The sequence below is a fragment of the Parus major genome, chromosome 1 (genome assembly GCF_001522545.3).
Source record: "Parus major isolate Abel chromosome 1, Parus_major1.1, whole genome shotgun sequence".
NCBI classification, from domain to species: domain Eukaryota; kingdom Metazoa; phylum Chordata; class Aves; order Passeriformes; family Paridae; genus Parus; species Parus major.
In genome coordinates this window covers 35,914,458-35,930,001 of record NC_031768.1, presented here as the reverse complement: position 1 = coordinate 35,930,001, position 15,544 = coordinate 35,914,458, and positions in this window count along the sequence as shown.

The window sequence follows — 15,544 nt, the reverse complement described above, 5'->3', positions numbered from 1 at the left end:
AGAAAAACAGATTTTGACACCTCTGTTACCTCATTAACCTCGATGAGTTATCAGAATATCTGATGCTGACTTTTCTATTTCCCCAAACATGTCACAGAAAAATTTATCTGAGCCTGGTGCTTTATCATCCTTTAATCATTCTAATTTTGCAAACACTTTATATGATCTGGGGCTCATAAAACCGTTGTTGTATTTCACTTTCACAGAAAATTTATTCCAGACTTTAGGTTATGGCCTACAGCTGCACTCATAAATATCAAGGCAAAGAATTCATTCATGCTAAATTACCTTCCAGAGATGTGCAGAGTTATTCATACCACTCAGAAGAACACCAAAATTCACATTTCTGTCAAGTCATACAAAAATAGAATACATGAGATTGCCAGTTAAAACCTTGCCAATATGCTTTGAAAGAGTGGAAAGTCAAATTCCAGATAGGACTGCTGCTGAGAACACATTCAGGCAACTCAATTAATGATTGTCAGACTTCAAAACTATACTTTATCCAGATACACAAATTCAACTGAAGTCAAAATAAAAGTATTATAAATAAACTCAAGCAGTTGTGGGAAAGTTAAAGCAGGAAACACCATGTCCTTATTTTAAGTACTTATTTCTCATACTCAGTTTCCAGTCTTTCAGAAAGAATGTGTTCTGCTTGTCGTTGGAACTTCTCATATCAAGCACAGCAAATCCCAGATATCTGTGGCTGGTAGAACATATTCCACAATCACAAAAATCTTCATCAGTTTGAGTCATTTAAAGTGAAGACATCTTCATCAATTGGCTTGTGATAGTTTCATTTTTTTCCCCATGTATTCTTGCTAACCTTTTGACAAGAAGCAATTATGAATTTACCATGTCCAGCTCAGACCTATGGCAAAACTACTTCTTCCTGTTTTCAGATAAACACTGCATCTAGATAAACATAAAGCATCATAATTCACATTAAGTTCTAAAGTTACTAGGAAAAAAGTTTTTAAAAAGAAAATTCAACAGATCTCAGAAGATTAATTATTACCATTTAAATACATAGAATATACTTTGTTTTGGCCTTAGTGAGAAGGCCAGAAAAATATCTTTGCAGAATTGAAAAGTATGAATTGACAATTTGATTTTCTTGTAAGCTCTAAGTTGTAAATTAGAAGAAAATTTAAAAAGAAGCAAAAATGCAACATGCAAAATAGAAAAAAATTGAATAAACCCTGACTGTTAATAAAAAGCCATGTAACCTTCTGGGAGGCCTTCATTGCACTTGTGTTAAAACCAACAGACCTTTGTTCATTGCAAATTTATCTCCAGTAATTAATAGCAACTTTTCCCTGCAGAATGAACATATTTCTTCGTAACATTCATGATTAATTCTATCCTACACAGGGTGCAATTTCTTCTTACTATTCATCTTTTGAAATTATTGAAACATGTATAAAGAGTAGAAAAATCTGGGTATTAATTCACATAAAATTATTGTCCAATTTAAAATTAAAGTATGAAACACCACATCAAATGTCTGGGATATAATCACTATGTTTATACATTAATGAATCCATCAGAAAGGATGTGGTTATATATAATATTAAATAACAGAGTTTTAGCTTATCATTATTATTTAGGAACCATGCAGTGCAAATACCTTTAAATCCAGTACTGTAATTTGCCATATCTGAAGGTGAGGATAAACTTGCTCAGCAGTAGAGCCTGCTTACCCTGTGCTGTTTCAGTGTGTAGTGCCTTATTTCATTCTCTTCACTCACAGAGCATGAGCAGCAGTAGCAATAACACTCTGCATGTGGATGCCAGTAGGATTTTATTGCTGTTTCTGTTCTTGTTTCCCATGAGAGGAAGAAAAAAAAAAAAAAAAAAGTATGGGAAATCTTGGTTTTTAATAGGGATTTCTGCTTCAGAAGTGAGACAGGGGTTACACTGCTTTTAAGGGCTTCCCTAACTTGAACTCCCCTAGTTTTTAACAAGCAGATCTGTAATAATATTCCAAATACTATGAGCCACCTTCTTTCATGATTCTTAGGCAGTCAGTTACTCCCAGGAATGCCTGCTTCCATGCTGACTGTGCACAGTAAGTCCACCTGATGGAGATCTTCCATCTGCTGAGGTTCTGCTACCTGACCCTGCTCTAATTGTACCAAGCCTGCAATCCCCTCAGGTAAAATGGCATGCCTTTCCCCAAATCCGTTTTCTTCTTCTCCTTGCAGGTATAGAGAAAGCACTAATTCAAATATATTCATCAAATATGATTTCAGAGAAATTTCCTATGTAGGATGTGAAATAGATTATATTATATTATATGGTTATATGACATTCAAATCTCCAAGACTTTCTCAGAAGAGGAATGTGTCAATAAGGAAACACCAAGACCAAATTGTATCTTAGAACTTTTAGATGAATGAATTTTAGTCAACCATGTACATATCAATGTAAAATACATTCCCTCCAGCAAATACACAATTTTTTTTTTGTCCTGAAAGTAAATATGTGCAGTGTTTCAAACAAAAAATAGGGCAGTATTTTTTATGGGTTTGGCTTGATGTGGGTTTTTTCTTGTTTTGGTTGGATGGTTATTTACAGACACTGATGTTACTTTTATTTCATTTGGTTTATTACTTTTATTTTATTCAGAAATAATTGTGCCTTCTCTATTCCCTGTAGTAAATTAGGAGTTAAGATTATCTATCTTGCAAGAGCTAAGAATCAACTCTTACCCCTCCCAACCATATCTCACCTCTCCCAATACAGTGCTTAAGATGCTAAATGATGAAATACCTGATGGGGTAAGACAAAATCGTAGCTTAATTGGTATGAATGTTGTTCGTGCAGAAACTCTGATATTAAAAATTAAAAAAAATAAAGTTTTACAAAATTAAAATGGCATGTTGCAGTTAACTAGGGAAACAATTTTTTATGTCTTTTTTTTTGATTGCCTCAAATCATGACCTGACATCTATTTGGCAAGCTGTTCGGATAAAGGCTGAGGATTTCACCAAGAGAGTGGCTAATAAGTAATTTCATACAGTATTCATCCAGCTAAAGGAACAGGCTTCTACTTCTTCACACTTCAGTGAAATATACTTTTGTTAACTGGGAGAAGAAAATAAAAAACTCATGAGAGCATTTTCATGAGAGCATTTTCATGATTCTGGGCCACCCAGTGGTGCACTAAACTGTGGGAACTGCTGATCACATAGGATAAAAGTAGAAATGTTTTAATGTACTTTATCTTAAAGGTAAAACAATCATAGCTGAATGTATTTATAAGAAAACATGAATTAAAAATTGAAAGAATTTCTGCTACTACCATTGAAACTATTGAGGAAATAGTTGGATAGTCTCTGAGAAGTTGGGTGAAAGGGAAAGAAATAACATTATTTTGTCAAAGACTTTACTTCAGTAAAGAAAAAAATAAATCAGTCAAAGAAGAAGCTTTTGTTTGGTCTTTGATCTAAAACTTCCATATCTTTATTCATGCATGAGAAAAGTCTGTAAAACTGTTCAGTTTAGGAAAAATTCCCTTCATCTAACATGATAAACTTTCAGTAATACTTTCTCTTCTACAATATGCAATCCTGGTGCACAATGTCAAGAGGAAAGAAAGGATCTAGTAACCTGAATTTCAATAGCTTGCTTTGTGTACCACAGTTCACAGAACATCCCTGTACAAATCATCAGGGAATAGAAATGATCACCAGTGAAAGGGACACTATTTCCCATCTCATTTCTATCAGCAGCTATTCAAGGACAACTAATAATGTAAAATTATATCATGAACTTTGCAATAGCATAGAGGCTAACCATCTTAAAGTACCAGCTTCAGAAATTATTTGTCATGACAGTCACTGATGGTCTGAACACCCATTTAGTTTCAAGGGTGAAGCTGAATGAGGTGGCAGGGTGTGGATTAGTGGTGGTGCAATCTGAAACCAGCATTGCTGCTTTTTCAGTCAGGAAATGTGGCTTAACTACACCAACTGCAGGCTAGTGCCTGTGGGAGGAAAGCTTCCAGGCAAATCCAGTGCTGCACTTTTTGCTGTGCAGTATCTTCCTAGGGGCAATAAAAATTCCACATGATCCAACGAGTAACTGAGAGGTGTATTTCCACGCATTAAAAACAGTTAAGGCAAAATTGCCTGCTGGCTGTCCCTACAGGCTAGACACAGTTAAACTAAGTTAATTTCTAGCAGCACTCAGTGTAGGGAGAATATGCAGACAGATAATATAAACAGCTTGATTTTAAAAACACTGTTTTTGTTTTTTTTTTTCCTGTGGCTAGAAGACATGTGATTGAATTATCAAAAAAAAGTTTAGTAGTGTCTTCTGAAGTATCAGATGTTAATTTCACGATATAGTGTTGTCTACTTTTTGCCTTGTAACATTACTTAGGCTGGAATATTAAAAGGTCTAACAAACCATAGCTGTCTACCAAGATAATAAGTTTATTAATAATTATAATATTAATAATTATAATATTAACAATATATATTATTATTACATATATTATATACTATATATAAGTATGTATTAATATAGTATATTATATTAATTTCATTATGTATATTTATATATTATATATTATATTAATTGCTATATTAATTATATATTATATAATGTGTAGTTATAAATAATATTATCTCAATAATATCATCTTAATAATATTAATCTGGTGTGAAAAGAACATCAAATCTGAAACAATTCTTCCAATACACATGTGCTGAAGACTAACTCTCTGAAAAACATATACTGTACAAATTAGAGTATAAATGCTGTTTATTAATGATCCAAATAAAAAGTTGTCATTTTCTTCTTGTAAGCTATTGACTACTGAACTGGAAGGAGGGGACAAATAGACAGTTTGTGGTAACATTTCAACTAAGTCTCTGTATATGGAGGCAAATGAAGTGAAAGAAATAGATGATAGTTAAAGACCGTGTAACAATTTTCCTAAGCTTTTTTAATATGTTTATATTGAAGTAGAATCAAAAAAGGAGAGGATGGATTAAATTTACTTCTCTACTAGACAAAATCTGTGTTTTTCTTTCTAATTAGTTCAGTGGCTTGAAATCTGCAATGTTTAAATTAATTTAATTTTTTTCTCCTTCTCCTAAAAGGACAAATTTAAAAGACCCAATAAAAATGCCCCTAAAAATAATTATGTAATTGAAATGCATTCTTAAATATTTAATGATAAATTAAAGTAACAGCACTGTGTTTCAGATTATATGTAACCTAAGTGCAACATAAAATCTTTTTAAAACGAAAAAATGAGGACAAAAACATTTCATCTTTTTACTTATTAAAATCTGTCAGCTATTTATCAAAAATTAATAGTTCCAAGAAGTATTTATAATATAAAAATGCTATTCAGATGAAGCATTTTAGTTAGTTTTTTCATTAAGAGTTCTTTGTTTACAGGGCCTGCAAATTTTATCCATCATATAAAATGCCTCGATGTATTTGCTTGCTAAGGGTTCTGTTGATTTGAGTTGAGGATAGAAAAAAAATCAGAAAACACTAACAAGTTTTGTGGCAGTATTTCTTTATTTTTGATTTTTAAATGGTTTCAGATATTAATTTCAAATTTTTAAAAGTGCCTTAGTAAAATCTTCCCCTCTTAAAATTTACAGGCTCTTCCTCTCCAGCAAAACTAATGCCAGCATCTGTTAGCCCTGGCCACAGGAATGAAATTAGTGTTCAGCTAGCAAAATGTTCGTCAGGTTCAGTACACAAAAAAGGAACAAAGTCAAAGTAACTTCCTCTTTCTAATTTTTCACCATGTCTGGAGCTGATTAAGGAAAAAAATGGACTTTAAAGAGTTTGAATGAAAGAGATCTAGAGGAAATGAGAACTTAGGGGCAAAATGACGCGTTATTATTAACAGTAGAAATTAAGGAAGCAGAAAGAAATATGATAAGAGACAGAACAAAGTAAAACCTCTATTCGAGAAGAAAAATAAACAACTGGTGGGAGAGAAGCCTGTGAGGGAAACTGAAGTAATGAAGCAGTAACCAATCTTAAAGAGCAGGAGATACTCAGTAAGGTGGCTGTGAAGCATACTGGGTACCCACCCATGATACCATGACCTTTCAGCTCAACTCATATCATGCCATGTGCCTTCATTACAATCATAAGCCTCACACCTCCAACAAATGACAGAGGAAATAAATTCCAAAACTAAATAATAAATTTTAATTTCTACTACTTTAATCCTGCATTTTGGTTGTATGTTTAAGCTATGTTTGGAGCAATGCAATAATGTAGAATAGTGATTGTGCTTCAACCTGAATTTTTTATTTAGTCAAACAAAATTTTTAGATGAGAACCCATAATCCTTTCTTTATTCATTTCTTACTCTTTTACTGTAAGATTTCTCTCATCTAATTTCTATTTATTTATTTTAGTCCAATATTCATGTAGAGAATAAACTGTAGCAAGGATTCAAAATGAAGTTTACAATCTAGCATAAAAATATATGCAAAGTTTTCAGTATCAAGCATAATTTCTAAGGGGTATGGAGGATATCCTAGTACATAATAATGCAAATAAATCATGGAAGAAGTAGCATTTTCATTGTGTTATATAGTTCTAATTATTAGAAATATGAAACATAACAATGCTGAATTCTCTATACAAACTGCAGTTATCATTACAATTACAGAACTATAAAGATAACAAGCGTTTTCTTCTCCAAAATAATGTTCCTCTCATAATTCATACTGTCCAGTAGCATAACAAATATACATACAAAACATATATAAAGACACTTAAAGGTACAATACTTCTTCTATGAACAAATCACCTAGATGGGAATCTCACTAGAACCTCTTCTAACATTAATATTTTTTACAGATCCAGACCAAACAGCATTTATTCACATGGCTAATCCTGTGGAGGTTTACAAGGTAACCTGCTATTGTGCATGATTGCAGAACCAGGACTTATTTTTATATTCTCAAAAAAATAAAAGAAAAATTAAAAAGAGCCCAAAAAACCCACCACAAACTCTGTAGAAACGTAAGTACATATTCAAAGTGTTCTAAAATATGATAATAAGAAAATAACTTTAGAACATTTCACAGTATAATTGTACCTATCACATATGTATGCACCTTTCTGTTCTCACGACTCTCTTACAACTGTGCTTCTAGTGACTGTTTTCAGCTATCACTGCTTGTTCTGGTCATGTTCTTTGTTGTTGGAATAAGATTCTGTATTTTTTAAACCTAATCCATCATCTTATAATTCCCCTCAAAATAGTGGATAAGTATCTTCAAAAAATGTCTCAGGATAAATAATATAAGTGTCTCAGAATAAATAAACCCATTTCAGTGAAAAAAACCAAAAAACAATGAAATGAAAAAAATTGTATAAAATTAAGCTATTCTCAAAGCAATCTTTGGATTTTGATGAAAACTGAAAATGGTACAGAATTTTTTCAATCCTAAGAAAAATATGAAAATGAAAATAATAAAGAAAAATGCACATGAAAGAGACAAATTTTAAATTTCAAAACACTATTAGTAAGGTTCTAACGTTACTTTTCTATTTTAATAAATAGGTTATATTGAAACTGTGGTTTTGTAGGGTTTTATTGATTTTGGGTGGCTTGTTTTTGGGTTTGTTTTTTTTTTTTTAGTTGGGACAAGTTAGGGGGTAGGACGGTATTTTTAAAAAATCTATTTTTCTCCTTTAAAATTGTAGTTTATCTGCCACAACTCTTAACAACTAATTTTATTAAGTAACTACTGATTTAATGCATTCAGATATCTTTCTATAAACATAATGCTTCATTGTGACTGTTACTTTGGCAGACTTCTAACTGTGACATCAAATAGTTTGGCCATATCTGAGCAGTTAGAAGTTAATAGAAAGCATCATGAATCTGAGGAATATGACAATGCTTTAGCAAACACGGAGAATAAGCTCAGTCTTTGTGTTTGACAAGTCAGAGGCTGTCTTTCTGAGTCAAACAAATAAAGTAATACAGATCTATTTGTGTAAGCCTTGAATACAGCACTGACCACGTCAAGCTGATACTTCAGAGCTTTGATAAATATCATCCATTTTCAAGCACAGGAAAACTGGAATTAAAATAACCTAACTTTTTTTCTTCACATAACATAGGAAAGTTAGGTTAGAAGTTACTTTTGCAGTCAAAAAATCAAACCCAAAACAAATAGCCATGAAGACTAAGATTTGTGGCTAGATCAAAGAGCAAACACTGATACTACGAATATCTACACAATCCCTACCTTACAAGCAGTCAGAGGTGAATATGACACACAGCTCTTTTTCAGGCTTCTGCCATAGCAACTGTAAGTCACAGGATATTTGGGAAAATATGACTAGGCTGCTGACTCATCCCTGGCCTTAGGTTGCTCTGTGAAGCAAGATGTGAGGAATTACTGAACATAAATTGGTGGATGATCACATGGCTTAGTTGGCATGTTTTTAAAAACTTGGCAGTTTTTAGTCTCGTGGTTGGACTTGATCTTAAAGGTCTTTTCCAACCTAAAGGATTCTGTGGCCCTAAAAAGGTAGCTGTTAGCATCACGAGGAAAAGCTGAATATCATGAGTGGGTAAGAGGGAGTCACTTGAAAAGTGACTCAACTCAGTATGAAGTTGAGGGGGAACACTGGGAAATCTTCTGGAAAGCAACATTTTTTTAAGGCCAGTAACCTAGGTAACCATACCAGTAATAACATACAAGGATGAGATTGCCAACATAACAGTATCAAAAAAACTTAATTTTCTACAGACAAAAAAATTGGGACAAACCACTGTTTCAGACTTATCATGGAGCAGTTACATCTGGGAGAGACATTCAAAGGTCAAATAGTAATGCCCCATCTGCCATGTGCAGAAACATCTTTCACTTGATCAAGTTGCCCAAAGCCTCATCCAACCTTATCTGAAACATTGCCAGAGATAAGGCATCCATAGTTTCTCTGGAAAACTTGTCCCTATATCTCACCACCCTAACCATAAAGAATTTCTTCCTTATACCTAATTTTAATCTATCATCTTTAAAACCATGAATCTTTTTCCTATGTCTATAGGGCCTGGAAAAATATCTCTCTCCATCTTTCGTATAAGTTCCCTTTATACATTGAAACGAAAAACAATGTCTTCAAGAGACTTCTCCAGGTTTAACCCAAACTCTCTCATCCTTTTTACACAGTCTTACTCCAGCCTTCTGATCATTCTCATGGCCCTCCTTGGACTCATTCTACCACATCCAGGACTTTCTTGCACTGGGGACCCCAGAGCTGGATGCAGTACTCCAGGTAGAGACTCAGCAGAGCAGACAAGAGGGACAGAATTACCTCACTTCATCTGGCCAAGCTTCTTTTTATGTAGCCCAAGACAGGGTTGACTTTCTGACTGCAAGCACATTTGTTTCTTTCAGTGTATTTCTAACTTTTGCATCTTCCTAAGAGATGATATGATAATTTCCTACTGTTGGCAGTCTCCTGCAGAGTAGGCAATTGGTTCTCTAGAAGGGATAGCAGTGGGATGGTGAGGAATTAAATCTTATCCATGCCAAGCTTGACCAATCAGGATGTCAGAAAATCTTCAGCGGTACTATTTGGAGAAAGTAGATGTGCTAGCATAAAGTTACTGTAGTTAAATTTGTATTTACCACAAAAAAAGGAAAATTAACAAGAGAAAACTCCTACAGAATTTCAGTGCAAAATGAAAATGGACTTCTCCGAAAGATTGCTCTGATGCTGATAAATATGGGTCTTGAATACCTAAGGAAAAGGATTGATTTGCACATTAACTACTATATATATATATGTAAAAGTACTAATCAGAAACTTAATCAGAGCAAAAAGACTAAGAGGAAGGAAAGAGGAGCAGGAATGGGAAGAAAGTTGTGGAATTCCAGCAAACGAGTCTCAGAGCTCTGCATTATGGTCTTCTCTGTCTGTGGAAGGAAAATTCATGGGAAGGAGTGGCTGTAGGTGCAGATATTAGGTCCTGTAAAGGCATGCAAACCTTTTTGCAAATACAGTCATAAACAAGGAAACAAATAAATGACACAGGATATAGGACTGAAAGATATTTCTTAAATGTTAGTTCAAGGCATCCATGAATTACTAATTAGATTGGTTTAAATGTTGAGTTAGTGATCTACTATTAACTTAGTAAAGTTGAGTGAAAAAAATCTGAATCTTAACTTTCTTTTTTTTCTGCATTTAAATTCAAATTTATGCTAATGTTGAGGATGACATATATAAGAAAGCACTAGCATTTTCAGCCTGAGCACTAAACAAAATATTTTCTGCTAGTTCCTGATAAAGAAATTTGCATTAACCTGAAACTAAAACTAAACACCTAATAATCATGAGGGCTGGAGAAAGAAGTTGCAAATAAACAAGTGAGGAAATTTAATGGTCAGCTTACTGATACGTCAGTTACAACATAAACTAATAGTCTTATAGAGACTTAAAAAATGGGAAGACTAGCTTTGCATTTAAAAAGTCATGTAAAACAGATTAAACTGTACTACTATTGTTCACATAGACTGTAAAGATGCTTGAAAAAGTGACACTCAAAGAAATGTGAAAAATCAGGAAGTCTGAGACACAAAATCCCCAAAAAGAACAAAAGTAAAAAATTTCTTGCAAGTGTGTACCCCATAATGTGGAACATATGTGATAGAGTCTTTTAAAAGACTTACTGAATCAAGTAAGCCTTATGAAAATTCTAGGAAGTAGTCCAAGCTAGAGGAGAGCAAAAGAGTCCAAATGTTTTTCTGGATCTGTGTGGGATGAATCTATGTTAAGATACAAACCCAAATGGCAAGCAAAGGTGTCTAGACACTGATTGCTTCCTAAATTTGTTTATAAGTTTGTTTATAAGTAATTTTTAAAACAAACAAATAAAACAAAACTAATTAACAATAATAGATAGGAGAAAATAATAAACTTAATGCCTTAAACACTATTTCACAATTCCTTGTCACTGCATAAAATATTAAAATGCTTTCTAAATAGTTGAAAAAGAAAGGAAGTCTACTGTCTTTGCCTTATTTCTTAAGGAAAGGAGAACTATTTGGTCACTGCACTGCATTGAACTGCATTGAAGCACTTTTCTGGCAGCAAGTTTTCTGGCAACCCCAAGGTGTGTGGTGCAATTGACACTCTGGAAGGAATGAATATCACCCAGAGGGACCTTGAGAAGTGGGTCTGTGCAAACCACAGGAAGTCCAACAGTGTCAAGTGCAAGATCCTTTACCTGTGTCAGGGCAATCCCAAGCACCAATATAGGCTAGGAAAAGAATGGATGGAACCCTGGGGGAAAGACTTGGTGCTGTTGGTGGGTGGAGAGATCAACATGAGACAGACATATATGTCTGCAGCCTAGAAAGCCAACTTGGTCTGCATCAAAAGCAGCATGACCAATAGTGAGGGAAGTCTCAGCTCCTCTACTCTGCTCTCATGAAACCCTGCCTTGAGTCCTGTGCCCAGCTCTATGGTCCCAGCATAAGGACAAGGACCTATTGGAACAATTCCAGTGGAGGGATATGATCAGGGGGCTGAGAATTGCTCCTAGGAAGTCAAGTTGAGAGCGCTGGGGTTATACAGCCTGGAAAAGAGGAGGCTCTGTGGAGACCTTTTAGCAGCCTCCCAGTTACCAAGAGTAATGCAAGACAGCAGGAATGGTACTTTTATAAGGGCATGTAGTGATAGGACAAGGGGGGGGATGGCTTTAAACTGAAAAATGGTAGGTTTAGTTTAGATATTATGGAAAAGTTCTACACTGTGAAGGTGGTGAGGCACTGAAACAGGTTGCCTAGAGAATTTGTAGAGGCACCATCCCCAACCTTTAGCAGAACAAGCTGGATGGGGCTTTGAGCAACCTTGTCTAGTGGAAAGCATCCCTAGAACTTGGAAAATAGCCATGTTTTGCAGAGATTTTTTCCCAAAGAGACCTTATTTTAATTTGGGGAATTTTAATTAATGCAGTCTTTCTAAACTTTTAATTTCCTTGTTTTTCTTGTTCTTTTTTTTTTTTCAAGTGTGTTATCACATTAAGGCATGGTGAGAAATCGTGATATTTAAAATAAGATTATAATAATTAAATTTTTATAAATAAATATGTTGTTATATGTATGCATTTCTAAATTCCTTTGAACCTTTGGAAGCCCGACATAATTCAAATATTTTCTATAACTCCTTATAATCTTAGGACACATTAAAGGTGTCTAAATTAAAATCACAATTATATGTGATAAGGAGTGAATTGTAATACTAGATTTATTTGTTTAACATTCAGGCACAATCTTTTTTTCCTATACTTTATGCAATTTTTTCACATTAGGGTCTGAAACAATTCTCACTGAAACAGAAAATAAGTGATTTATTTTTATTTTTTGTTGTTGCTTTGGGAGCTTGGTTTGGTTTGTTTTGAACAGGCTCAAAGGTTAGACCAACAAATGAAAAAGAAAGGAGAATCCCTTTGCCCAGAATGAGGTTGCCAAGTATGCCTGACCATTGTGGCAGATGATCATCACAAAACTAATCCACTTGGATCAAGTATGCAGAGGAGGAACATCCTGAGTTGACAAAAGACATACAAACTACACATTCTAAGAAAAACCCTTCAATTTTGTTTCATAGACACCTTCCTTTTCTTAAGGTTGAATATGGGTTCTACAAACAAGCTGGCTTTTGAATGTTCATGCTTAGAAAGTATGGGAAGAAATGGGAAAGAGGGAGAGCAGTGCCTGGGTACCTGTAACTGAGGCTGAACAGGAAATAATTTTATTCATGAAGAGTATGATTTAAAAGTATTTCGTACTCATTCTTGAAGATTTAAAATCTGAATTAACCAAAAGCTAGTGAGTGCACGTCTTTCTAAAATCTATTGAACCTCCTTGTTCAAAGTTCCTCTAAAAAACTTTTTGTTGTGTTTTATCTAATTATCTAATAAATTATTACAACAAGGGAGCTCATTAAATTCAGAGTAAGGAAGAAGGAAAAGGTGTTGCTAGAACTTAATTAGCAAGATACAAAGATACCAATTAACACCTATAGCTCAAGAAAAGAAAAAACTTTTTCATGCAGCATACTAAAAAAATACATTCACAGCTGGTTACACATATTTAAGTGGCATGCAACTAATTTTGGTGCTAGTGTTGATATTAAGTAAAAAAGATCATGTAAAGGAAAAAAACAACTTCCCCAGGGTAGCAACCAAGATTCTTTTTTATTGGTATGAATACTAACTATTTAGCTATTCAGATTAATGAGAGAGTAATTAGGAAAAAATTGTGCTGCAGAGATGGCTAAGAATGATATCATCTTTTTTCTACCAGATGTACCACACTAATGCATGCCAATAATAATTTAAATATACAGTTTGCAATTAACACCTCTGACAAGCTGGAAAACAATTATTTTCTTTTAAGATAATAAACTGACTGCTAGGAATATGATCCTTCTTAAACATAGATCCTTCTTCTCTTACTTTTGTTTTGAGTGCTATTATCATGAGATCTAAGGGTCATTGAATTCTAAGTAACAGAGGAAACCATCTAGCTCTATATATTCAAAATAAATATGAAGAACCATTACCTATAAAGGAAATGGTGATTATTTTTCATATGCTTTCCAATCTGTTTGATCTGTTTCTGGAATGAATAAAGAGACTTAAGTATTTTCCATATTAGAGTTCAAACTAAAGCAAGAAAACTTTAGGATGTACAGTAACCAGAAAACAGATAGCCAGCAAGGAATACTGTCTTCAGGGTACAAATGAAATGCAGTATTTGCACAGAGCTCAAACATGGAAGCCTGCAGGATATTTTATTATATCCATAAAGGATTTGGAACAAACCCATCCCTGAAGGAAGAAAGAATCAAACACTTTTTTTGAGCACTGCAAAAGGCTTGCTTTTCCTTTTCAAGTGTGGCAGCATGTGCATATTTGAAAAATAGATAGTACTTTTCTATGGAAGAAGGAGGGCGATCTCTATTCCTTCTGTTAAAATGGAATACAAGTAACACCAGATTTAAAATCCATAAAATGGAAAGAGGAATCTAGATCACCTGAACTAATAGCTGCCTTTCTTAGGAACTAGAAGCCATTCAAGATCTGTCTGAATAAATAGCAAAAGCAGAGACAAGATTCCAAAGTGAGTTTCTAAGAACTGGGATATACAAAGTAGAGAGGCTAAGAGGCCACATTTACTTGCTCATTTGTGAACTCAAACAGTGAATGCATTATTTTCTTAGTGTGTTGCAGGGTTTTTGAAGGGTTTCTTTTCAGTGCAAATTTAGTTTGCACTTGAAATCTTACAATACACACTTGAGCTGTGCTGCTGGTTTTCTCAAAGCAGTTTCCCTCCTGGTGAAGCAGAAGCAAAGGCATCCAACAGGGAGACATCTGTGGATCTCTCCTTGCAAATTGAAAGCAAGATCCTCCAGCAGTTAGGACTCTACATATGTTCAATTTATGCCTAGAACCCACAGCTGTCATTAACTTCACTGACTTAACTGTGAAAACACAATATGGATGTGTACTCCAAGAACCACAAAGAACCGTACAAAAATAAGTTATGGTCCTTCCTTTTACATGCAATAATAGTCTATAACAAAGATGCATCTGACACCAGATCAGCTCAGACATATTAAGAAATAGTCAATTTTGGGTATGTAGTACCCAATAGACATTTATTACTAGGGATCCAAAAATCAGCTTTTAACTCTTAATTTAACATATTGTTTCTTTCTATTTAGGCAAGATAAGACACTACGTCATCAGATATTTTTTAACCATGCAGTCTTAAACTTGGCTAAGCAAGCTTATTACAATTTATTACAACTGTTCAAGCCCAGGCATAGGATTAATATTTCTGACTATTGCTGTCTGATTATATTTCTGTGCTGTATCCTGTTGGTACTCTAGTGGCTGCTTCGGAAGAGCATGAGTATTGTGTCATATTAGCAATTCCTGCCATAAGGGGAAACCTAAACTGTCATCAATTATGGCAATTCAAGCATTTTAATTCCTTATTAGTGTTCTTGACTTAAGAGGGATGAGAGAAGAATCTTGCCCCTATGAAAAATTTTATAGAAAACTTAATGCACAAGCATTACCCTGGGATTCTTAGATAACACAAAAGTTCATTTCTTTATTTTGAAATTAAAGAAAAGCAGCTGTTTATTTTAAAAGATCAATCCTATATTTAAAATCTCAAGAAGCTCAGAGAATTCAAAATTGACATTTACCACCTCTCAGAAGAATGTTGTTTGCATCAAGTATCTATGCCATGTTCTTGTCTGCATCATCTGGTTGTCTCCCTCTGTTTTCCTAAACAAATGCTTTTATGTTTGCAATAAAATGACAAAGCACAAAAGGGTGGAAACATCTTCTCCTTGTGTATCTGAGCAATTGGAAAGAAACAAAAAATAAACCTTAACAAAGGAGTATACCTCTCACCACCCTGAATTGTTATAATATAATTTAGTAACACAATGATGAACAATTTTGAGAGTAACTTAGCAAACAGCAAATCAAAATTCT